A 25,623-nucleotide genomic window follows, 5' to 3' on the forward strand; every position below is an offset into this window, starting at 1 on the left:
TTCACTTGTTAAATCATAAAGCTCTCTGAAATAATATATGATGTCATTAATTTTATTTTCTTTATATGTTCTTTTTACTTTTTTCTATCTTGTAGTCTTCTAGAAATCAGACTCTAAAAACATGATCATATAGGCTCATCTTATTTTGAATGACATCTCCAAATTTGGATGAAGAATCATTATTCCACATTCAAGAGTTAATCTTAAAATTTCCAATATCCTATTTTGATAAGATATCTCTGTTCTTAGGGTATATAAACATGGAAGAGGAAAAAAAAAGCATATAGTTTTAATTGAATATGCTAAATAATTAATAGTAAATGTTTAGGGGAAATAAAAAAGGTATGAATTTAAAATATTATTATAATAACTAATGAAAATGATAATAAAACATATATTTTATGTGCATTTTTAAGAAATGGATTCTGTTTGCTTTTGTAGCACAAAACCCAGGGCTAATGTTTATGCGAGCTATTGCTTCTCCACTTAATTATGCATTTTTTTCTAATACCTAATAGTGATAATATTAACCACTACCATTTACAAAGAGCTTACTTACTGCCTGGCACTGCATTAAGCCTGCTTTTAGAGAAGAGACTGAGTCTCGGAAACATTAAGTAAAGTCCTCAAGGTCACACAATAAGAGCTCAAATTTTGGCTACGTCTGTATCCCTTGTTCTTTTCACTATAACAACACTGAGAGTAATAGCAAAAACATAGTTGAAAGAAATATAAAATATGAAAAGTTTATTCATAAATTTAAGATGAAGTGAGAAGGCAGTATAAACCTTGATAAATTCTGTATTTTAATGGGAATATTAATTATTATAATTTGAAACACCTAATGAAATCGTACAACTACAAACACATATTGGTTTCCTTTAAACTGCACTGAACTGTTAAATATATAAAATGATAGTGTCAGGATTTAGAATTTCATTCAATTAATTTTTCCTTCTACATGTTCACAGAAAATGGTAACATTCCCTGTGGTGATGAACAAAGAATAACTATCTCCACGGCCCACCCTTCTTGAGCAATACGAATCACCACCTAAACATTTGTTTATTTAACTCTAATAATGACTTGCAGACCCTGAGTTGCACATTCGTATCCCTTGTTTTAAATATGTCACTTTTCTTCAGTTATCTATTCCATGGAAGTTTGGGCATACTTTAAATTAACTTGGCAGTTTATTCATGTATCTTTTATGATTAGAAACCACATTGAATAGGAGTTCTTCCAAAGAAAATGAATTATCTCATACACGTCTACTAATGACCTCAGTTGGTAGTCCAACTTAGAAACTCATTGGAAACGATTCTAATACATGTGCCATCCATCTCAGAAGACAAACATACCAACAATGTTCGACCTCATAAGTAATGGAAGAAATGCACATAAAATAATAATTTACAAGTTTTCAGCTATTGAACTGACAAAGATTAAAAACAGTCATATACTCAGTGCTGACATAGGTGGTGTAGGGGAGATAGTTTTGCATTAATGGTCCAAGATCAAGATGACTTCAACTTTTCAGAAAGCAAAATGTATCAAGAGCCTTAAACTAATTGCAAATATTTAATTTGTCCTAAGAAGATGATCGGAAATGGGTACCAATATTTATGCACAAGAATTTCATTTGTAACATTATTTATAACAGTGAATAACTGGAAATATCCCAAAGAGCTAAGAATTAAGAGAAGTAATAAAATGAATCATAGAATATACACATAATGTGATATATTGTGAATAAAATCAAGCATTCAATGAACTTTAATGACATGGTGAATACAAATAATATAGTAAATTTAAATAAAATAATATATAATAAGATCCAAATATTATTAATCATAATATACTTAACAGACTTAATGGCAATATTTGCTGTCAGTAATATTTTTGTCTTTTCTGTATTTTCTCTTCGGTATATACAGTTGATTTTTATTATTTGCATTTGTTATGTTCTGTAAAGTCATCATAAACACTGAATTAGTGAACACTGAATCATTGCTCCTACGGGAAATACAGAGTTAGATTTCTGCGAGCCTCTGGTCATACCATTTTCATCAAGTGGTCAATACATAACCTTGTTAATGTGTTTATGTTTAAAGATACCTTATTTAATGTATATAGTTGATTCATGAGCATTAAACTCACAGGCAACAGCACTATAACGTTATCATGCCTGAATGAAACCTATTTAACACATGTATTTTCTCTGTAAGGCACATTGCAGCCTTCTTGCACTTGGGAACATTAGACAGCACTTCAACACTGTGTTTGGGGGTCATTTTAAAAACCAAACCCCCCAAAAAGCACAAAAATAGAAAAACGTGGCACTGAATAGGTTGCAGAAGGACACTTGTTTTCACTATGTGAGCTGAAACAAGAAGGCAGAATGTCACCTTGTTGAACCTCGGCTGGAAATGTTCCCCTTAGACAACTCAGATTTTTCACCACTCTCTACGTGTGCATGTCTGTGAATGACCGCACAGTCACTGCAAGTATTGATTGGAGTTACAGATAAATTTCTGCAAGTAGGCAAATTCACAAATATGGAATCCATGAATAAAGAGCATTGACTATATATTTCTATTTATAATCATGAAATAATTTTCAGATATAACTTGTCATACAGTTCATTCATTTATTCACTCATTTCCTGAACAAATAATTACTGAGCACTGATCACGTGCCTAGCCCCATTCTGAACCTTTGGGCACTAGTAGTGAATAGTCTCATTTTCATGGGAGAAACGGAGAAATATGCAGTATAATTCCATTCAGTCAATGAGTGTTATGAAGAAAAATAAAGCAAGGTAAGAGAATAGAGAGTGACAGAGGGTGCTATAGTATTACATATAGTGGTCAGGGAGGCGTCCTTGTGGAGGTGACCTTTGGCCAGCAATTTGATTAAACTGAAGCAGCAAGCCATATTTATAACTCAGTCAAGGACCGTGCACACAATGGAAAGAGCAAGTACAGAAGTCCATGAGTCTTCTAAGTGCATAATGTATTTGAGGGAGAGTAGGGGAGGCAGTGAGTGAGGGGAGAGTGATAGGGAAAGAGATTGGAGGTGTGGCCACAGGCAAGTGTATATATGACCTTGTAGGCCCTGGAATGGACTTGGGCTTTTATTTAGAGTTGGATGAAAAACGATTAGCAGGTTGAGACTGTGGGAGTAATGAGATCTGACTTACGTTTAAAGGAATCATTCCGGCTGCCAAGTGGAGAACTGGATCGCAATATGGCAAGAGGAGTGAGCGATCAGATCATTGAAGTTGATCAAGTGAGGAAGGATGTTAGGCATCAATTAGAGTGTCAGTGGTGGACCTTATGAGAAGTGTAGACTTACTATTTTTCTAAAGATTAAGCCATCTGAATTTGTTTATAAATAGGATGAGGAGTAGGACAGTATGAATCTTCAGCAGTGACTCCAAACATTGCAACCAGAGCAAATGAAAAAAGATGGATTTGCCATCAGTTGAAATGGGGAAGACTGACTGTAGAAGGACCGGGTTTGGAAGTTGCAAATATCCGGAGTTCAGTTTGGGTCGTAATAAGTTTTAGATACCTATTAGATATCAAAATAGAAGCGTCCGGTAGGCAGTTGGATATGAGAGCCTGGACTTCAGGGAGATACTGGGACTAGAGATTGACATTTGAAAGCGATCAGCACATAGATAATATTTAAATCCATGTGAATGGGTAAGATCACCAGGAGAGTGAGAGTAGAGAGAAGAGGCTGAAATATTGAACCCTGAGACTAGGGATCCCACGTAACGATAGGGTATTTTTGATTGAATTAGAAGGACACCCGTTTAAGTGGCATAAAAGTGCCTTAGGAATTTCCAGCATGTAAAATAATTTAATTTGATTGAAACTGTAAAAGAATAATGATAAGTACAACTTTTAGATATGCTCTATTAAACCAGTGCACCAGATGTTGTTCTGTTCTGCACATAATGTATCATTTGTATTATCTATGAAGGAGCCTTTGTTTTAAAGAAAAAAATTACTAATGTCACATACACACATGCAGAAAATCACACACACACACACACACACACACATGCATGCACACGTAGATATGTATGAGCCCTGATAAACTCTTGTTCATCACAAAACTCCGTACAATTGGCCCTCAGAATCCATGGGTTCTACATCTGCATAATCAATGATTTTCAGTCTGCGGCTGGTTGAATCTGCAGATGTAGAGCCCATGGGTATGAAGGCTGACTGTACTATGCCATTTTATATAAGGGACTTGAGCATCCATGGATTTTGGTATCCGTGGGGGATCCTGGAATCATGACATGTATACCAGGGGACGATTGTAGGTAGTTATTTGGAGATTAACACACATGAAATAGTATGCAGTGTTCTGGGGTTTAGAGGATCTGCAAATGCAATAAGATTTATCACCTAGAAAGTCTAGTGTTTTTCAACATGTATGATTAGTTTTATTTATTTTGTAAATCGTTGATTCCTGTGTCTTCTAATCAGAGCTCTGAGCATATTGAAATTCTTAGCAAAAATGCTTGAGGAAAATGGAGACCATTTTTGTGGTTTCAAGACTTCACCACCATGTGCTCTTCACCATATTTTTTTATTAAGGTCTGATGAACAAATAAAAATTGTGTATATTTATGTTGTACAATGTGATGTTTTGATAATTTGATGTATTGTGAATACCATAATTAACACTAATTAACAATCCATAATCTCACATAGTTACTGTTTGTGTGTGTGTGGTGAGAACACTTGAGATCCACTCTTTTAGCAAATTTTGAGTATACATTATTGTTAACTATAGTCACCATACTGTGTAGTAGGTCTCCAGAGCTTATTCATCTTACGACCGGAAGTTTGTACCCTTTGATCAAAATCTCCCCTTTTCCCCAACCTTATCTCACCCCCTAGCCTCTGATAACCGTCAATCTATTCTCTGATACTATGAGTTCAATTTTTCTTTCATTTCACATATAACTAAAAATGGAATATTATTCAGCCTTACAAGAGAAGGAAGTCCTGCCATTTGCAACAACATGGGTGAACCTGGGAGTTAAAAAGCCAGCCAGACAGACAGATATCACATATATGTGAAATGAAAAATAATTGAGGTCATAGCACTAAAGAGAGAGCATGTGTGTGTGTGTGTGTGTGTGTATACATACACAATTTATACATTCAGCTGTCAGTGGACACTTAGGTTGTTTCCATGTCTTGCCTGCTGTGAATAATGCTGCAGTGAACACAGGGGTGCAGATATCTCTATAAGATACTGATTTCATGTCCTTTGGATATATACCCAGAAGTGGGATTAGTGGATCCTATAGTAGTTATTTTTAAAATTTTTTGAGGAACCTCCATACTGTTTTTCCACAGTAGCTGTACCATTTTACATTCCCACCAACAGTGTACAAGAGTTCCCCTTTCTTCACATCCTTGCAAACACCTGCTATCTTTTGACTTCTTTATAATACTCATCCTAGCAGGTATAAGGTGATAATCTCATCGTGGTTTTGCTTTGTATTTCCCTGATGATTACTGATGTTGATCACCTTTTTACATACCTATTGGCTATTGGCGTGTCTTTTTTGGAAAAATGTCTTTTCATGTCCTTTGCCCATTTTTTAATTGGGTGGTTTGTTTTTTTGCTATTATATGAGTTTCTTATATATTTTAGATATGAACCTCTTATCAGACACATCGCTTACACTTTTTCCTATTTTGTGAGTTGCCTTTTCATTTTGTTGATTGTTTCCTGTGCAGAAGCTTTTTAGTTTTAATGTAATTCTGCTTGTTTATTTACTTATTTATTTTTAGTTTTTTAATTGTAGTTGGTTTACAATGTTGTATTAGTTTATGGTGTCCAACATAGTGATTCAGTTATACATATATATTCTTTTTCCTATTCCTTTCTGTTATTGGCTATTGTTAAGTTATTCGGAGATTAAGATATTGAATATAGTTCCCTGTGCTGTACAGTAGGTTCTTGTTGTTTATCTGTTTTATATATAGTAATTAGTATCTGCAGATCCCAAACTCCTATTTTATCCCGCCCCTCCCACTCCCACCCAACCGAAAATACAGAACGCTTCACGAATTTGCTTGTCATCCTTGCACAGGGGCCATGCTAGTCTTCTCTGTATCCTTCCAATTTTAGTCTATGTGCTACTGCAGCGAGCACTGCTTGTTTATTTTTTTGTTATTGTTGCCTGTGCTTTTGGTACCAAATCCAAAAAATTACCACCAAGACCAATGTCAAGGAGCTTTTCTCGTCTTTTCTTCTAAGAGTTGTATGGTTTCAACTCCTCACCATATTTTTAAACATTAAAAATCCCTTCAACACTTACTCAAAATACCTACTTGTAACCAGCAGCTTTTTTAAAAGGGAAGACTGATGTGTGTGTCTGTGTTTTTATTATATTTGCATTCACTGAAATATAATCATTCTGGGAATTAAAGCAGGCAGGTAATTTCAGGAAATGGATGCAGTTTAAACCCAGGTACAGATCAAGCAGATAGTAAGCAAGGGTTTGTGGTAAAGATGAGAGTAACATCTTCCAAGACCTGACACCATTGCCATGTGGTGGGGTGCAAACTATGTGCATTGCAATATGCAAAAGTGTGCATTGCTAACAGGGAAGATAGCCATTTGTTCTTCTTGAAAACTGTAAGCCAAACGGCAGCCCAGCTAACTGCTTTACTTGAGAAATACTGTTTACCAAAAGAAAGCCCAGGAAAGTGAAATTCAAGTATGTGCCTAGTAAACTCTATCTGCATGTAGAAAACCAACTAACTAATCTTGAGTTACATTCGATCTGGCACTAGAAGTGTTACCTGGTTTATATTGTCTTCTCCTAGAGAGGATTATACAAATGTGATCAGTGACATTTTAATTTTTCTCTCTTAGTGAATGTTTTGCCAAAACAGCAGTGTAGGTTACTGCAGTCTCCAGGTGGTCATATCTTTAAGAAGTAAACTAATAGACATGGAATTAATACCCAGAAAGAAACATAGTTCTTAGCCTTGAGGATTTTTAAAAAATGATTTACAAACATAATTTCAGCTCTTTCATTCTGCAGTCAAATCTTATAATAATATCACGTCCTCCATGATCTAGAATCTCCCTTTTCAGTAGCTAAGGAGCCATAGTAGTGAGCCTAGAAAGGAAAGATTTTAGAAAAAATGCAGGACTTAAAAATCTATTGGATTTGGAATGCGACATGAGCAGTAGACGAAGAATCGAATAATGGGGAGACAGATTGCAGAAACAGTTAAAATAATATTTCTACGAAGATACTATCCAAACAACATATGTAAGAATTTGAAATTACCCACATCAGTTTTTTTTTTAAACATACATGATCCCCTGAATGGATTTCACTTCTAGCATCAGCAGCGTCATACCACTAACACTCCAAAGAAGAGGGGAGGGTAGAGCTCAGTGTTAGAGTGTGTGCTTAGCATATACTGGGTCGTGGGTTCAATCCCCAGTCCCTCCATTAAGAAAGTAAATAAATAAAACCTAATTACTACGCCCCCGCCAAAAAAAAAAACCAAACTAAAATAAAAGTTCTCGTGTTAGCTGTAATTTCAGATTCAGTGTCATCAATTAAGTTTGGAAGGACTTATAAAGAAAAGAAGTATTTATTCTGTCTGATCACATTTCAGAACAAGTGTATAGCAGGGTCAAACAATTAGCATATTTGCATTTTGTGTTTTAGCTGTATTTCTAGTCTTAAAACTAATTCTTTCATTAAGATTTACTGCCATTTAAAGTAGTAAAAGTATATGCTGAGCCTTACTGTGATGTTAAAAGCTTTCGAAGTTCAGATATTTTGCAAAATATAATTTAATTTGCTATGGGTTTCAATCATGGCAGAATCGCCTCTCTCTCTAAACACAGTCTTAGATGAAGTAAATCACATTCTCAATTTCTTATATAAGAAAAGAAACACATATCTATAAACAGCCTTTTTTTTTTCTTGTCTCTCTAACAACCAGAATCATTTAATCATCTTCATTCTGTGCCTTACTGTGGTCTTCCACAGTGTTAAAACAATGGGAAATGATTGTGATTAATGAGGCTACTTGCAGGATAATGTTTAGGACCATACTCGCATTGCAATGTTACAATGTTTAAATTATAAGCAACTATACGAGATTGGAGAAATCAAAGAGATTTGCCGTTAAGTAGTTTCTGAATTGTGCTAGAAATTGTTAATATGAGCTAAATCAATCCTCGGTCGTTCTCCAGATTCTTAAACTCAATGTTCGTGCCAGCTAGACTTGAGGGATTGTCTACAGACAAGAGCAGCAACGCTGTCGCTTGTCAGTGTTCCCTTTGACAGTGCTTCTGGCCAGCTATCCCAGTGTGTGGTCTGCTTGCAGCTGTGAGTGCTCAGAGTACTGTAACACCTTAATTAAAAAATAAACAGTGACTGTCACTGCTGCTTTTGCCAGAGCTTTTTGACTCATGTAATTGATTTCTTCTGCTTTTTAAAATTATTATTATTATCATCATCATTATTAGCATGAAAGAAAAGAGAAACCACTCCTTTGACATTCCGGGGGCAGGGGTGGAGGGGCAGTGAAGTGCTAATTAAACTCTTGTGCAACCATATTCTCCTCTTTGGTTTTACACGGACGATTTTAATGCAGAGTCACTTTAACAGACTTTGCAAATCAGAATTTGTTGGGCGCTTTTTATCTCCCTGAATTCACCGCACAAGTCCATTCCCTGGGATATTGAAAATGCAAAAGCAAGGCAAGACAAAAATAACATTTATTTCCTAAAAGTTTCCTTAGCGCTCTCACCAGCTGAAGATAAAGGGGAAAAATGTTTCACAGGGAGTCATATGAGATATTAGTGTATACAGATTTTTAGAAACAAAACCCAGAAGTCTGAGAAGGCATCAGGTATTGCTTTGAAAGGAATACAGAAGTATATGGCTTTCGAATGTGTTGAAAAATGGCTTAAATGTACTGAGCTGCTCACAGCCCTTGGCTTTTACTTTTTATGTGAGTTATATCTGAGCAAGGATTTTATTATAGTCAGTGTTGTTCATGCCGCTATAGTTAAGGTTGTCAGCATTTCCATTACAACCCCACTATTTCAGTTGGGGTTCATAACTCTACCTTAGAAGTCACCCTGGGCTGAAGGTTGGCGTATGCATTTTTAACTTGTGGTGGTGGTGAGTGCAAGTGTGATGAAATATGTAGTAAACATTCAAATTAACATATAATACTTTTTATGCCATGAAATATTTTAATGGAATTGTGTATTACGGTCCCTTAATTACAGAAACTATCTGACAAATGTTGGTCCTGTCAGTATAACTGATTAACAGAGTTAAAGAAAACTTTTCTCAATCTAATTGGTCCTTGTAGCCAAGAAACCCTGAACTTGTCTTGGAGCCATGAGCCAAAACGCTTCTTGTTACCAACTGAGTAATGGCTTCTAAAAGTACTCCAGGATGTATTACCATGACAGCCAAACAACTGGTTAATTCTGTTCAAAGATCAGTGAAAGCCACGGGGACTGAAAGGTTAAACTGACAGTTTGAGATTTTATGTATATGCATAGCCACATACATGGATACCTCACAGATGTTTCAAAAATAAAAATGTATTTCTTTTGAATTAATCTCATTTTTATGGCTATAAAATTCACTGGTTAGGAAAGCTAAAATATAGAAGAATTAGTACAAATAGAAAAAGACATAAAAATATTAAAGAATAACCACGCTTAATCCCTCAAATGAGGGATAACCACTGGTTAGATGTTGGTGTGTATCCTTCAAATTATTTTATCCTGCATACACACAGATACATATATTGTAAAATTGGTATCATAAGCTGAATCACTATATGTTTTTTTTTCCAAAACTTATCATCAAATATTTTTCTAATGCATAATTTCCTAGCTGCACAGTATTCCACTATATGGGTCTAGTGACATTTAACTTATCACCTGTATTTGCAGATTTTGAAATCTGTTTCATGATTTAACCTTACTTTAGAATTAAAATCTGATGAAACCTGTTAACAGCTAGAGTTTGGTCAGAATCCTGGTCTTGTATGCTTTTAGACATTTTCACGATACCCTGGTTACTGCATCTCCAAATGTTAACAATTCCTAGTTGATTGAAAAAAATATTTAAAATATAGAATTTATTATATATTTGATTACATAGAGATGCTTAGCAAATACTCAAATTCTGTTGGTATGGTTGCTATTGATGATTGTCATATAAATGGAAAAGAATTTTAAAAATTAATACACTTGCACCCAGTGGAATGATCATTTCCTTTGAATTCTTATTAACTTGAGGAATGTGGTAAGGAGGAAATTTTGTTACAAACAGCATTTCTCCTTTTAAGGTTTTTTATTTTTTGAGTGGGTAAGCATTCACCATAGGAATATGATATTATTTAATATAAAGAGTTCTGTGATCAGAAAGACCTGAGTTTGAATCAGAAGTCTGCTTTCTAGTTATATAGTGATTTTAGGCAAGATATGCCACCTTTATGAGCCTTACTTTTCTCTTCCTTAAGATGTAGGTAATACTTCACAATGTTGTTACAAACATTGAATGAGTTATTATTGCAAAAATTTATTTTATTTGTTCAACAAATATTTATTGAGCATTTGCTATACTTCATGTAGTGTGCTTGGGGATGTGGTGGTGAGCTAGGAAGATATATAGTCCCTGCCCTCATGGAACTTATAGTCTAGTGGGAGATACAGAGGACAAACAAACAGATATATAAATACATATTTATGAATTATAAGTGCTATGGAAAGAAATGACAAGTGCTCCTGTTTTAGGTCAGATTGCTTGATGAATATTCTCCGAGGATGTGGCATTTAGGATTTCCAGATGAAGGAAATAACAAAGACAGTGGACCCAAGGCAGAAAGAGTTTAACATGTTCTAGGACCTGATAGAAAATAGTGGAGAAAGGGGAGAGCGGTATAAAATGAGAGTGGAAAGGTGCACCAGAGCTAGGTCAGAGCAGGGCTCGGTGCCCAGCAACGTGTCTGGCAAAGAGGAAATGCTCAGTGAGTATGTATATTTCCTTCCTTTTGACTTTAGAGATGAAGCAGTCTCAGCCAAGGGGGTTTTGAGGTCAAGTTATATTGGCTTTTTCAGGTTATGTATGTGTTTCCTCTCCAACTTAGATTATCATCATGATGGTCTTAAATTTGACACAGGAGGGAAGGGGGCAGGGCACAAGCATTAAAAGAATGACACAGTCATTGAGGATAGGATGTAAACTGATTAGAACCAACTAGGCCCAAGATGGTTAAAGATTTGACTTCCAGTAGACATTGATCCTCATTATACTCTCATTACGATACAGTTAGCCTTGCAGAGAAGAAGTACCCATCATGCACTGATACCATGACACTTCCAATCAAGAGTAAATAAGGACAAAAATCGTTCTTTCCCTCAGGAAGGTGGAGTTGGGATGGAAATCAGTGAATATGACCCCAAACCTGTCCCTCCCCAGTGGATATTCCGCCCATTTTTATACCCCATATAACCAGCTTGCCAAAGAAGCTCAGCACAGCTGTTCACCTGAGTCTGCCAGGCTTTCCCCGTGAGAGCGTCCTGTCACTTGATAAGTCCTCACTTCACTGTCTTGACTCCATGTCCCGTCTCTGAAATCTTTCTGTGAGGAGATCAGAACTTGCTCTCTGGTAACAAAATGAGGTCAGCCTCACTTCTGATTTTTGTGTAGATGCCTTGTTTTCTTTTTAGCCCCTCTTCTTCTTACCTCTCCCCTCCTTACCATCTCATTTACCCATGAACATATAGATAATCTACCAGTTTGCACTGCTCAGTTTCTCTTGGCTTTTTCGTTCTGCCATATTTCCCTCTCACCAGCCCATTATGGGTATTTTCCTCTACCAGGATTCATCGTCTCTTTCTGATTCTTTAGTAGCTTATGATTAGAATTTGTGATAGGAATACTGCAAATCAGTGAGAGGTCAGTAAAACACCAAGACTCACAGGTAAAAATTTCTCAAGACAGTGAATCTTTAAGACTAAATCCTTCTACCAGAAAGGTTATCTATTCTCCATGGTACTAATAAATAAACCTTTTACAGACTTAGGCCAGTGAAAATAGGACTACCAAAGTAACCAGCAGAATTCATGCCTCAGGTATCTTGGTATTAAAAGAGCAAAGAGCAAAAATTTAACAAGATTGTAACACAAATAGCACAGGCATTAGTAAAAGTTAAGTCACAGGCTAACAACTTACTCTTTCTTGTAACAAAAAACGTAACATAGTGAAGGGGAAACAGTATACAGCATAGACAGCAGGTTCATGTGCCTATAATACGAGTACATAATTTAGGCATATGTTCTGTGTGTATTGATATGCATTTTACTACTGGCTATAACTAATCTTAAAGTACCAACTTTGTTTGACTTTACTTGTCTTATTATCAGTAAGTTATGTTTAATACACAATAATTATGTTTAGAAAGAAAATATGAGTCCGTATTTTTCTAATAATTAACATTTTCTTTAAATACTTTTCTAATGGATTCATTTTTTTCTAGTATGAGGGATCTTTTAAAAATTAGTTAACATTTGGCATTTCGAAGTCTCCTTGCCAAATTCTTTTCATTAAATGTACCTGTGGTAGGGGAGGAACAGCTTTATTTTCTCTGCCCTCCTAAGTTCTCCTACTGGGACTCTATAAATTGGACTGACAAAAGACAGATTAACAAGAGAAAACCAAACAGAAGTTTATTAACGTGCATCTGGCACCCACAGGGGAGTATTCAGTGATGAGTAACTCAAAAGGGTGGTTAGAACTTCGGCTTATATAGCATCCCAGAAAAGGAACAATATATTTTGACAAGACAGAGGAAAAGGACTTTGAGCTTCTAGGCACAGCAAATTGTGAAAAGATAAATAAATACATGGGGAAAATTAGTGGAAGATAAAAGCTACTTAGAGAGCTTTGATATGTAGATTCTTCAGTTATCTCCAGGCTGCTGGGTGTCTAGAGTTGTCTCCAGTGATCAAGAATCGTCCTGCCTTTCCTTGTGTTTGTGGGGACAGTGGGTTGGGGGAGAAGGGAGATAGGGGAGAGTTTTTCTCTTATCTCCTTTTTTTTTTTAAATGGAGGTACTGAGGATTGAACCCAGGACTTCATGCATGCCAAGCATGTGCTCTATACCCTCCCCCCTCTCCTTTTTAATTTCTTTCCGCTCAAGATAATTCTTATGTCAAAGTGGCATATTCTGGGGTGACTTATTCTGCTATCTTTCACTCTCTTGTGATCTCTTGCCCAATATTATGGAAGTAGGTAAGAAAGCATTCATTCTTACAATGTGCACAAATTCTATCATTGTTTTATTTTGACTGAATTTCCCATGTCTTTAACATCATTGATCATGTTTTCATACAAATATGACGATATAGAATTTAAAAACCACCATTATGACTGGTTTCCTGGAGTTTTCTTTGTGAGAAGTTTAAGTCACAAATTCAGTTTCTTTAGTAAATATAGGGCTATTCAAGTTATCTATGTCTTCTTGAGTGAGCTTTAGTAGTTTGAATTTTTAAAGAAAATTGTCCATCTCTTCTAAGTTATGGAATTTACTGACATAAAGTTATTCATTTTTATCCTTTTTAATATTTATAGAATCTGTAGTGAGGTCTCTTCTCTCATTCTTGATACTGTAATTTGTGTTTACTTTTCATTCTGGTTGGAGGTTAAAAAAAAAAAGGTTTCCTGGCAAACATTTCTTTTTAAGATTGGTAGCATTAAAATGTAGGCATAGGATATAATTCAGTTAAAACAACATTATCTACTGTGCATAATACTCTGTGCTAGATACTGCAAGGTGACATAAAGATGAATGAGATTGGATCTCTGCCCTCCAAAGGCTCAGTTTAGTATGGGAGTTAGCTACATATACAGCTTGTTTCTTTTTTCGAATTTACCCATCCTTTTTCCCCCTTGTTTGATGGTGTCATTCTTTTCTTCATTTCTTGGATTATTGACCATATTTATTTAAAAATTTCCTCTGATTATTTTGAAATCTGTAGTCTCTAATGTATGATTACCCCTTTGTTATTTCTACTGACCATCTCCTAGTGATTGGTTTGTTTGTAGAATTTGTAATTACTTGAGAGCTCACTTTCAGCAGAAACTTTCTTCAAAAGTTCTAGATACTCTGGGTCATGGAAGTGGGTACCAGATGGAACAGTTTCTGTTTTTCTGCCTCTGCAAAGTTTTGTCAGTTTTTATATTAATTTTTCAATACAAGGCTCCCACTTTTCTCTCTAGGGCTTAATATGGTTAGCCTCTTTCCCCATCACACTCCTCAGCAAGTGGCTGAAGTTTTTCTAGACCTGGTTTTCCAGATGGGACCACTCTTTCAGGCTCCTCTTCTTACTCCAGGAGCTCAGTTCCAGCTACTGATATACCAGAAGCTTGTGACATAACATTTTCTTCTCTAGGCAGATATTAAATCCCTAGTCTTTATGCTCGTATTTAGTTCCATAGTCCTCTTGGCCTACCCTTTAGCTCCATATCGGAGCTTTGGCTTTGATTTCCTTTTTAGTCTCTGGTGCTTGGGAATTAGCCAATCTTAATTTTGAACCTGGCTTTTTCTCTTAAATGTTATATAGAATAATTTGAACAGCAGTAGCAGCTTTTCACATTAGCTTGTGATACCATTTTGTTTGGTGGAATATTGTCCAAATGACAATGGAAATTTACCAGAAGTATATTTCTTTAATGAGTAAACTGGCTCAATATATGCATATTAATTGATTAATAAGCCCCCTTTTCCAGTTTTATTGAGATATGTATGTAAATTTAAGATATACAATGTGATGATTTGATACACATATATTGCAAAATAATTACTACAATAGAGATAGGTAACACCTCCATCCACTCACATAATTACCTTTTTATGTGTGTCGTGATACCTAAGATCTCTGATTTCATAGACATAAACAAGATTCACTAAAATCAAGAGTTTACTGAGAAGCTACATTACTACATTTCTAAGGTTATTACTATGTTGGTTCCATTGTAAATATGCTCTGAGTCTTTAAGGTACTTACAGTCTAGTTGGAGGCAAGGGAAAAAATAGATAAAGTATAATGAGAAGCACCAATAATGCAAAACAACCATTCCATATTCCTATAGGTCAGAGTCATCTGGGCTGGAGTACCTTCAACTGGCCGGTTGTACCTATATACCTATACATGCCTAAGGCATCACTATCTTACCTACTTTCCAAAAAGAAATCATATAAAATGCCCCTCCCCTCAATCTTTATTGTCTCTCAGCAAAAGTGAGGCAGACTTATAGTTCTGAGTGAACACTACTGATTTTTTTTTTTTTTTTAATGAAAAAGGAGAGACTGAGTTGCCTTAGGTAAAACTGAAATGATCAACTCTGAGCCAAAACAGTGCATCAAATTTAGAAATGTATGTTGCCTGCGTACACATTGGCTTTACTAGTTTTACGTGAGTGCCTTTTGACTTCTCAGATAATGTGTACCTATTATCAGTGTTCTTGTGCTAAATAATTTTTCTGTATTCTTAACCATTAGTTCTTAGAAGTCTTTGTTACTTTTTCTTGGTATTTAAGAATAAATTTAAATCCTTTTCTTTATCCTTTCATGTAATAGTGTTTTACAAGTTCTCTGAACATGAATGATGAGTTAGGATTTTATACAGTGATTGATATAAAAGATAGTGCATGTGTACATCATGGGGTTTGTTATACGGTCCTCAGTCATATATCAGTTCTCATGATACCCCAAGGCATCATAAAAACAAAATGGGAACTGCAACAGAGAACCAAAAGAGAAATATTCTAGGTAAATAATAAAGCAGGAGGAGGACACATTACATGCATTGTATTTCGTCCTTTCAACATTTATTGAATGCTGAATACGTGGCATGGATTATTCTACACACTGGTGATACATTGGTGGTCAAGGCAGATGTGGTCTCTGCCCTCTTGGCTTTTACAGTCTCATAGGAGAGACAGGCAATTAATAACAATTATCTAACTATAGACTTTGATATATGCTAGGAAGGAAACATACTGGGTGCAAAAATGAACGGTGATACCGTGGGGAGGAGGGTACAGCAGGAGGGCTACTTCTGATAGTTTGCTCAGCGATGGTTCCTCTGAAGGGTGGCCACTTAGGTGGGGACCTAAAGTGTTTCACGGGAAGCATAAAATTGGCTCCAAAGAAGCATTATCAGAGTAAGATTCTTTACATTTTAACCTGTGAATTGTGCTTTTTTTGTTTGTGGGTATTTCATTTTATATCCATTATTCACACACTGATACAATTTCAGAACAAACATGTATAGGCGGTAAACACAAGGTGTTCTGCATGATTAAAACTTCAGCTCCTTATAAAACCTCCCTCCGCTTTCCTCCTCCCTCCTCCCTCCTCCTCCCACTCCCCTTCCCTCCCATCTTGCCTCTTTCCCCTTCCCTCTCTCTCTGTCTTGTCCTTAGGAAGTGTTAAATCTGCTTGCATATTGCTTGACTGTCCCTCCCTACATTTCAAGAGATATGTTAATACTATGAGTTATTTGAGGATAAACAAATAGATATTAACATTATTCTTCATTGAATTCTAAATATTTCATTTGATCTTTTCTTACCCACCTATACATTTATCAAAAATTCCTCTTAAAATTTTTAAATTGGCTATTGCCTTAGGTATCATATACTAAGTAATTATGTAATACGGAAAAAAGGCAAGAGATCATTGCCAAATGCTGTCTTATGGAAAAAAAAAGAGCCTTTGGCATAATGTAATGTATACTACTGCTTATTAATACCTTGAATATCATTCTGTGATATACAATAATGTCAATAAAATGGTCAATTATACTTGACAGCCTTCTGATGAATTAAAGGTGATGGAGTAAATAAATGTTTCAGAAAGACTCAGAGATGAGGATACCTACTTTTTGACATTAGGTTAGATTGTAATAGAGAAATGGACAAGTGAAAATAAAGCATAGGGCTCCATGGGCTACTGAATAGTGTCTAATCCACTCCCTTCCTTCTAGAAAGACTAGAAAACAACATCTAGGTGAACAGTTGTCTTTCATATTTTTTAAATGTCAGTAAAGACATTTTAAAACCCACTACAGAATATTTCATGGTCATAGGACACAGACAGACACACATTCACATACCATGAAAAGCATAAAGAACAATTTAAAATTTCATGAACTTACCACCCAATTTACCAATGGAAACTTTATTGATGCCTTTGCCGTGCCTCCTGTGTGCTGCTCTTGGATCCCACCCTCTTTCTTCTACTCCATAGGTAACCACTGTCTCAGCTATGTGTCTGTCAGCCCTTTGTTTTTCCTTAGTTTTACCAGGAGATATCCCTAAACAATGTATCATCTGCTTTTGCTCAATTTTAAACCATTATGTAAATGGAATCATAAAATATGCATTATTCTACAGTTAGTTTTTTTCACTGAATGTTATGTTTCTGACATTTAGAAATGTTGATATATCTACATGAATTTCAGTTCCCCTGTCTTATAGCTTTCCATTGGATGAATGCATCACAATTTACTTATCTATTCTGGTGTCAGTGTACATGAGGTTGTCCCCCATCCCGGTCTTTTGTTAATACAAATAAAGCTGATGTGAACGATGATGCAAGTGTGCAGAGATTTTTCCTCTACAGCAAGTATTCTCAAACTTTGTAATCCCAGGACCCCATTACAGTTGTAAGAATTGAGGACTCTAAGAGCTTTTGCTCTATGTGGATTGAATATATCAATATTAGTATATTAGAAATTAAAACTGAGATGTTTTTAAAACAGAAGAATTCACAAGCACACATTGCCTTAGCCATCAAAGCAATGATGTTATTACACATCATGTAGATTCTAGAAAACTCCACTGTACATTCTTGTGAAATGAGAGTGAAAAAGGCAAATAATGTCTCAGTACTGGTATGAAAGAAATTCGCACCTCACAGACTTGCTGGCGAGGCCTCAGAGACCCTTGGTGTTCCCTAGACCACACAGTAAGAACTACCTCTCCAGAGTAAATCTAGGCTTTGACTTATCAGGTCATGGCATGTCTTTTCAAATTTACTAGGTAATACCAAGTATTTTTTTCCAAAATAGCTGTACCAATTTATACTTCAGTAGCAGGATATAAGTATTTTTTGCTGCACATTCTGGCCAACTTTAAGTATTGTCAAACCTTTTAATTTTAGTCAATCTAGTGGGTGTAAAATGATGTCTTGCTGTGGTTTTAAATTGCATTTCTGTGATCACTAATGAGGCTCAAGATTTTTATTGGCCATTCCAAAAACTGTTAAGTCTTTTTCCCATTTTCTTTTGGATTATGTTTTTCTTAATTCCATTAATGAGTTCTGTAAATATTGGAGATAGTAATCCATTGTCAGTTATATGTGATGCAAATATCAGACTTAAGGCTTCTATTTTTACTTTTTAAAACCATGCCTTTTAAGGAGCAGAATTTTTGGGAAAAAATTAATATAATCATTTGTATCATTTTTTATGGCTTAAACTCTTTGTGTTTTAAGAAACTTTTCATCCTAGTGACATAAAGATATTCCTTTATATTTTCTTTCATTTATTTAAATGGCATTTATTGGTTACCTACCACTACTGTCAGACACTCCTCCAGGTGCTGTGGATATGGCAGTGAAAAAAAAAATATAAAAGACTCTAGACTCCTGGAGTTTACATTCTGGAGGTGGAGAGGAAAACAGTAAACAATATGAGCAAGTAACGATTTCATGTGAAGGATGGTGATAAACATTATAGAGAATCCTAAATATGACGAAAGTGCGGGTGGTCAGAGGTGAGGTTCTCTAGCACAGAACAGCAAAGCTCAAAGTTTCCAAGGCATTGTGTGCTTGGGGAGTTTGAGAAAAACTAAGAAGACCAGGTGGTTAGAATGGAGGAAACCAGAGGAAGAGTAGCATTCGGAGATGAGGTCAGGTTGATAAGTGAAGGCCAGAGCCGGTAGGCCCTCCTCGGCCATTGTAAAGACTTGAGCTTTTACTTTGAGATGGGAAGGCCCAAGGAAGTTTTGAGCAGAGAAATAGCATGTTTTGATATCTTAGATTTCAAAAGATCACTCTAGCTACTGTTTTGAAAATAATCTGTAGGCGAGAAAGGGAGGGAGCCAGGAGAACAGTTGGGAGTCTTTTTCATCATCCAGGCAGAAATGATGGTGGCTGGTGCCAGGTGGTGGCAGTGTTGGAAAAAAAAAATCAGATTCTTGATATATTTTGATATATTTTGAAGTTAAAGTTTTATCAATTGATTAGACATAGTTTGTGAGAAAAATAAAGGACTCAAAAATGAGTAAGTCCTCATTTGACGGAGGTGGGCTTTTTTTTTTTTTTTTGGCAACGAGTTACTGGAAAGAGGAAGTTGTCCTTTAAAGAGTGAGGAAGACTAAAGGTGGAACAAGTTCAGGTTCAGGTGTAAGGACTTCCTTTTGGATGTATTAATGTTCCTGTGCCCATCAGTTTTTCAGATAACAGTGTCATAACGGCCGGCAGTTGAATGTATGAGTCTGGACTTACTGAGAGAGGTCCAACCTGGCTATATAAATTTGGGAGGCATTGGTGCATATAAATAGTCTTTGAAGTCATGAGATCGGGTGAGATTACCAAGGAAATGATTACAGATAGAAAATGGAAGAGGCTTGGATTCTGATCTGTGTGACACTGCAATGTTTAGAAGTCTAGAAAATGAAGAGAAACCAACAAAGAAGACTGAGCTGGGACCAGTGACATAAAGTGATATATAGGTGGTGTCCTGGAAGCTACCTGAAGGAAGACTTTTGTGGCAAGAGTGATTTAATTTGTGAAATAAAATGAGGTCAAGTAAAATGAAGACTGAGAATTAAACATGGGATCTGACAACCTGCCTTTGACAACTGCTGTTTGGGTAGAGTGTAGTTGGGGGGAAGTGCCAGATGGTAGTGGGTGGACGAGAGAAGAAGGAAGGAACTGGTAGTAATAAGCATTTTCTTCTAAAACATTTACATTTTTATCATATTCTTTAAATGCAATAGTATTCTAATTACAAAATTAATAGTGTTCATTGTAGAGAATTTAGGAAAGCCTTATAAAGAAGAAACCAAATATTTTCTATGATCTATCCATAACCACTGTTCATAGTTTGGTTGATAGCATTTAGATTTTTTTTCCTGTGCAATTTTATAAATTGATTTTCTAAGCCCAAAATGAAATATAGTGTATGTATGTTGACTATGATTTTCTTGCGTAATGGTGTACTGTGTTTATCTTTCCTTTTCACTAAATAGTCTTCATGATTTATAATGGTAGTGCAGCATTTTATTGTGTAGTGTGGTTTATAGCCAATACCCTATTATTAGACCTTTAGGTTATTTCTAGTTTTCAACATTAATTTTTAGAAAAACACTGCAACAAACTTATGAATATGTAAAAATAGGCTTTCATGGACAGATTCTTAAAAGTTTAGACTGGGAATCCACTGGAACATGTCCAAAAGCGAAATACTCTGATGGTTTTAGGTCTGGAAACCATGTCATACAAAGAGAGGTTGGAAGGGTTCGGTGGAGGAGGAGGAGATGTGTCCAGCAGCAGGAGGTAGTAAAGAGGCAGGAAGCAGTCCGATCCATAGAAAAGATTTGGATGGCATCCACATCAGTTGTTTGTATTTGTAGCAATTTTTAAATCAGAAATTTTCCATGTTTCCCTGAATTACAAGTCACATGATATTTGTTATACCATATATCTTATTGATGCAAATATGAACTCTATGCATTCTAAAATCCACCAGAGCCCCATTTGGATATGTATATGTATGTCTGTATTGCAGGTGAGGAACTTGCATTTCTATGTTATACTGATAGTTGATGGAATACAAGGTTTGGTGACCTTGAACTACTTGAACTGTAGTTTCCTAGTTTGTTTAGTGTCTTGGAGAATGTGATAAGTCAATCAAGAAATGTTGTTCTTGAAGTTTCTGTTATGGTTTCCAGCAGAAGGAAAAGTGTCGGATGGCGTTTTACCTGATGTTGATGTTGCTCAGGAACTCAGTTGACAATCAGGAGTAGACTTTTCAATTTAGATTTTTCAAAATGCTAGATAACTTGGATATTATTACAGCTTGCAGGAACATCTACATCTCTCATCTTCCTTTTCAAACACTGTATTTGCTAAAGCATTAGTAATTAAGATAAAATATTCTTTTCGTATTTATGTGGCCTCTGACTATTTCTCAGTAGGAATACATTGTTTGAAAAATGAGGGGAAAAATAATGCTTTTAAAACATTTTTATTTTAGATGATGAAAAGAGGGTTCAAATGAAGAGTTTAACAGATGTACTTCATGGGGACCCTTTTTTTTTTTTATTACATATGCATAGAACTTAGCATAATGCTATTTAACAATCAAAATCCAACCACTGTGGGTTGAAGATCAAATCTCTTAGCTTCAAATTGTCTCCCAAAACTTCCCACTCAGGAGTGTGTACTCCCTGTGAACTGAATTACTTTCTGTTCACCAGTCACAATTACATTATTTTACTCCTGTCGGTACGATATTCTCTCCACCTGGATTTCCTGTATCCAAAATTTTGAGAAGCTAAATCTCACCCATCATTTTAGGTTCAGTTAAGTTGCCACCCCCTCCAAGTAGGCTTCCCTGAATACTACAACTAAAAGTACAGTCTCTTCCACTGAACTTTATTTCTGTATCCCCAGAGACCACCCCCATGCTGGAACATGGTTGTGACTGTGTGAGATCTTGATTTACTCTGTTACACTGTTATAATGCATGATGTATACAGTAGATAATCCATGAGTATAAGTTTTCCTTAGGAAAATCTCTAGCATATGTAGATTTATATGTATCCCTTTTTGGCAACCAGAAGAATTTTGGATTGAGTATTCACAAATCCTAAGTATTCCTCTTAGGAGTATTTTTAAAAAGTGAGAAAAGACGTTTAATAGAATCGTAGCTATAATAGCAGTGTTGACAGACATAGAAGACAAACTGTAGTTACCAGGGAGGAAAGGCGGGGGGAGGGATAACTTGGGAGTTTGAGATTGATGGATACATATGTGAAGTGGATAAGCAACAAGGACCTACTGCATAGCACGGTAGGAACTGTATGTTCAATTTCTTGTAATGAGCTGTAGTGGAAAAGAAACTGAAAAAATATATATGTATGTATGCATATGTATAACTGAATCGCTTTGCTGTACACCTGAAACTGACATTGTAAATCAACCACACTTCAATAAAAAATAAGAATAATTTAAAAATTAAAAAAAATAAAATAGCAGTGTTGAGGAGTAGAGCGAGAATAGCATTTATTAAGCATTTGTTATACGGCACATTATCAGTCATTCATATGCATTATGTCCTTTATACCTCACACACGCTCCGTAGGGTAAGATACTATTATTTTCCCCATTTTACAAATGAAGAAAGTGGAACTTGGGGAGACTTGCCTAAGTTCCCACAAATAGTCAAAGACAGAGTATAAAGTTTTGAGATGATGTCTTAGGACCCAGAAAGGAAAATGAGGGAAATTATACCTGGGCTTTAGGATTGTTTTCCCATGTGTGTTTAGGTAGGAGGTCACTACTATTATTCAGAAATGATGATGAGTTTGTACGCTTTATGACTTTGTGATGGAAAAGTGCTCCTAACCAATGGAAAGAGATTAGATTAATGTACCTCTAGTTGTCTTAAATACTAACAGGAGAAAAGTATTTATAAAAAGCACTCATAAAATGATTTAATTCCTTTATGCCTCTAAAGCTGTTTTCCCACGAGACATTAAAATTGTAAATAATGAAGCACCGCAAAGTGGGATTCTTTAGAAACCTAATTCCTGAAGTTCCAGTTCTAAGAGTTTGTGTCTGTTTCAAAGAGTTATTAGTAAAATTACACATACTTAATTTCATTGTGTTCTTTTAATTATTTTTGATGGATCCTGCCTTCTAAGTTCCAAATTAGAATAGTGTCTTAAAACATTTGTCAGGGAGAGTTACCTGAGCCAGTTTGACCTGACATGTACAGACACCATCTTAGGGCTGCCACCCTCATCCCCACTTAAAGAATAGTGACTTTGAGAGGACTCTGTCAGTGAGGTTACATTATCTGTTATTCTAGCCTGCATTTCTGGAAGGAGGGAAGGAGGAAGACGGCAAGGGAGGGAAGGAATTTATTTTGAATACTCTGAAGGAGATAACTAGCCAGGAAATTATAGTAATCATTATCACAGCTTTTGGCCACTTGGATGAAGAAATGTTGTTAATATCCACAGTCCTACTGCTACTCAAAGTCACGTGCACAAACTGCAATTATGAGCCTTTTTCCACTAGATTAAAAACAAGTTATAACAGGTTTGAGGCTTCTGTTTTTCAGCCACCTTTTATATCGTTAGGATCTCAGAAGGAAACTACTGGAGAAAATAATCGTGTACATTTCCTTGAACAATAAATGTCTTATTCTGGTCCACCAGTGTTTAACAGGCTGTCATTCGATATCAGCATTTAAGTAACGTCACAATAGGTGGTGCCATAGCTCTATACTGATCAGCATTATAGGAAAATGTAAAGTGTTATGTGACCAGTGAAATCAAAAGGGGAGAAAAAACATGAAAAGGGTTTCTGAGCCCTGCTTTTAGGAAATTCGCGAACAACTCCAAATTTTTCAACGGACCACGTTCTTCTATTCTCAGTTAGTAAAATACTTTGACTGCCTTCTTGGTTCTGCTGCCAGCCACGTGGACAGTATGCTGGGGCCTGAAGGGAATTATTTGTAACACTGACATCAGCCTGTGTGGAAATTAATTACAATATTTGCATTAAATTACCGGTTGGGTTGGAATCACGGTCTTTTTAAACTCCTCCCCCCCACGCCCCCCACACTTGGGTCATTTCTACTGATGATTTTTAGTAACATAACTGACAACTGCCTATGATTAGTTTAGCCAGATGCTCCTTGCTCTGGTGGCTTCATTTTAAGCATTGACAAGACTGCAAAGATTAATGCCAGTATAACAAAAATATTTTTACAGACAAAAGATGTGTAAAAAGTCAGTTACTTTCCAGTGTCGACTGAAATAAACGCACAGCCTAAAAGTTGAGAGTTGTTTTATTTGGCGGAAAGACTTGAGCCGGGATGACAGCCTCTCACATCGCCCTAAGGGACTGCTCCAGAGAAGTAGGGGAGGAGCTAGGATATATAGGAGTTTTACAACAAAGACCAGGTAGTTGGAACAATAAAAGTTTACTTGTTATCCAAAGAAGAACAGGCATCTCAAGTTAAAGAATTTAGCGCTTTTCTCTGTATGGGAGGAAGCAAACATTTGTGCTCATTGAATTCATTCCTTTGACAAGCACCTAGCCATCTAGGGCCTGTATCCTGTCCTTTCTTATTCTGAGTCCCCTCAGGGTGCACCCTTGTGAGCGGCTGCAGAGGCCGGGCTGCAGGCTTGTCTTTGCTGGGGGGTGGTGGCAGCGGCTGATGGCTTAAGCGTTCTTTGTTTACTGCTATGGTTTGCAGTATTTTTCATTCACACCAGGTATATGATGACTGTGCAAATGAACTGACAACGTCTTTGGTGTTTATTTGTGACTCATTTGTCTACTTTATAAAACAATTGGTGGAGTAACCGTTCACAGTTTTTTTCAAAGATGTCACCAAATGGAGTTCTTATAAGTCTCCATATGTTATTATGAATTTCATATGAATTACGTATGAATTTCCTGTGCCCCAAGATTTAGGGAGTTGCAGGGTAAAATGGGGAAGACCTGGATTAGAAAGTGACCATGAAAATGAGAAGTTCTTTCTCTGGCTACTTCCCCCATTCCACAACAACAAAGAAGCTCTTTTCTTACTCTGAACAAATTGTTCTCAAGAATGGCTGTCAAGCACCTTAGCTCCAGATAACATTAAGCCATGATAACGACTTTATTGTCTTTTTTTTTTTTAACCATTCCTTTTCTTAGTGTCCTCTCTCATTCCTTCCCCTCCTTTATCTTCAGTCTTTCTCTTCCACCTTCCTTTTTCTTATCCTATGTTATACTCTAGAAATGTGTCTGACTAGTGATTATTATACTGAATTTGATTAGTTCAATACAAGGGAATTTAGATTCTAGATTCTATCTAGTCCTTGATATCTGAGAGCACTGCCAAATGCAGGTACCTAAGGCTTTGAGCAGTTTCCTTATGCTCCTTCTCAAAGCTGCCTGTGACGCTGCCTTTTGGAGTCCTGTGTCTTATGCTGTTAGTTCTGGAACCGGCTTGAGATGCTGTGCTGTCCAACCTTATTTTACAAATGAGGAACCAGAGGCCTTAGGATTTCAACAACTTGTCAAAGATCACCTAGCAACTAAGTGGTGTGGGTAGGATTAGAACCTTGATCTCATTGCATTCGGGTGTTCTATTCACTTGGTAATGGTCCCTCCCAGCTGGCTTGATTTTGTACATTTGATTGTCTTTGTACTGTGCTGGCTTCGGTTTCCTCCAAACTTACTGATTTACCTGACTTCGAAATTCATATTCAGAACA

General features: G+C 36.2%; 1 protein-coding gene, 1 long non-coding RNA gene and 1 other non-coding gene across 3 annotated transcripts in view; 2 read left to right on the top strand and 1 right to left on the bottom strand.

Annotated features, from left to right (window-relative positions):
• DIAPH2 (diaphanous related formin 2) overlaps positions 1-25,623 on the top strand; it is a 780,329-nt gene that overhangs the window by 400,496 nt on the left and 354,210 nt on the right. The gene's annotated exons all lie outside the window — the stretch shown is intronic.
• Positions 6,089-6,195, bottom strand: LOC116662341. Its single transcript, XR_004318377.1, has one exon. It is a non-coding gene; the product is annotated as a U6 spliceosomal RNA (small nuclear RNA).
• LOC116662124 overlaps positions 24,666-25,623 on the top strand; it is a 30,365-nt gene continuing 29,407 nt past the window's right edge. Inside the window, exon 1 of the long non-coding RNA XR_004318108.1 lies at positions 24,666-24,820. This is a non-coding gene — a long non-coding RNA (uncharacterized LOC116662124). The remainder of the gene's footprint in view (positions 24,821-25,623) is intronic.

Source organism: Camelus ferus, chromosome X (genome assembly GCF_009834535.1).
Source record: "Camelus ferus isolate YT-003-E chromosome X, BCGSAC_Cfer_1.0, whole genome shotgun sequence".
Classification (NCBI taxonomy): domain Eukaryota; kingdom Metazoa; phylum Chordata; class Mammalia; order Artiodactyla; family Camelidae; genus Camelus; species Camelus ferus.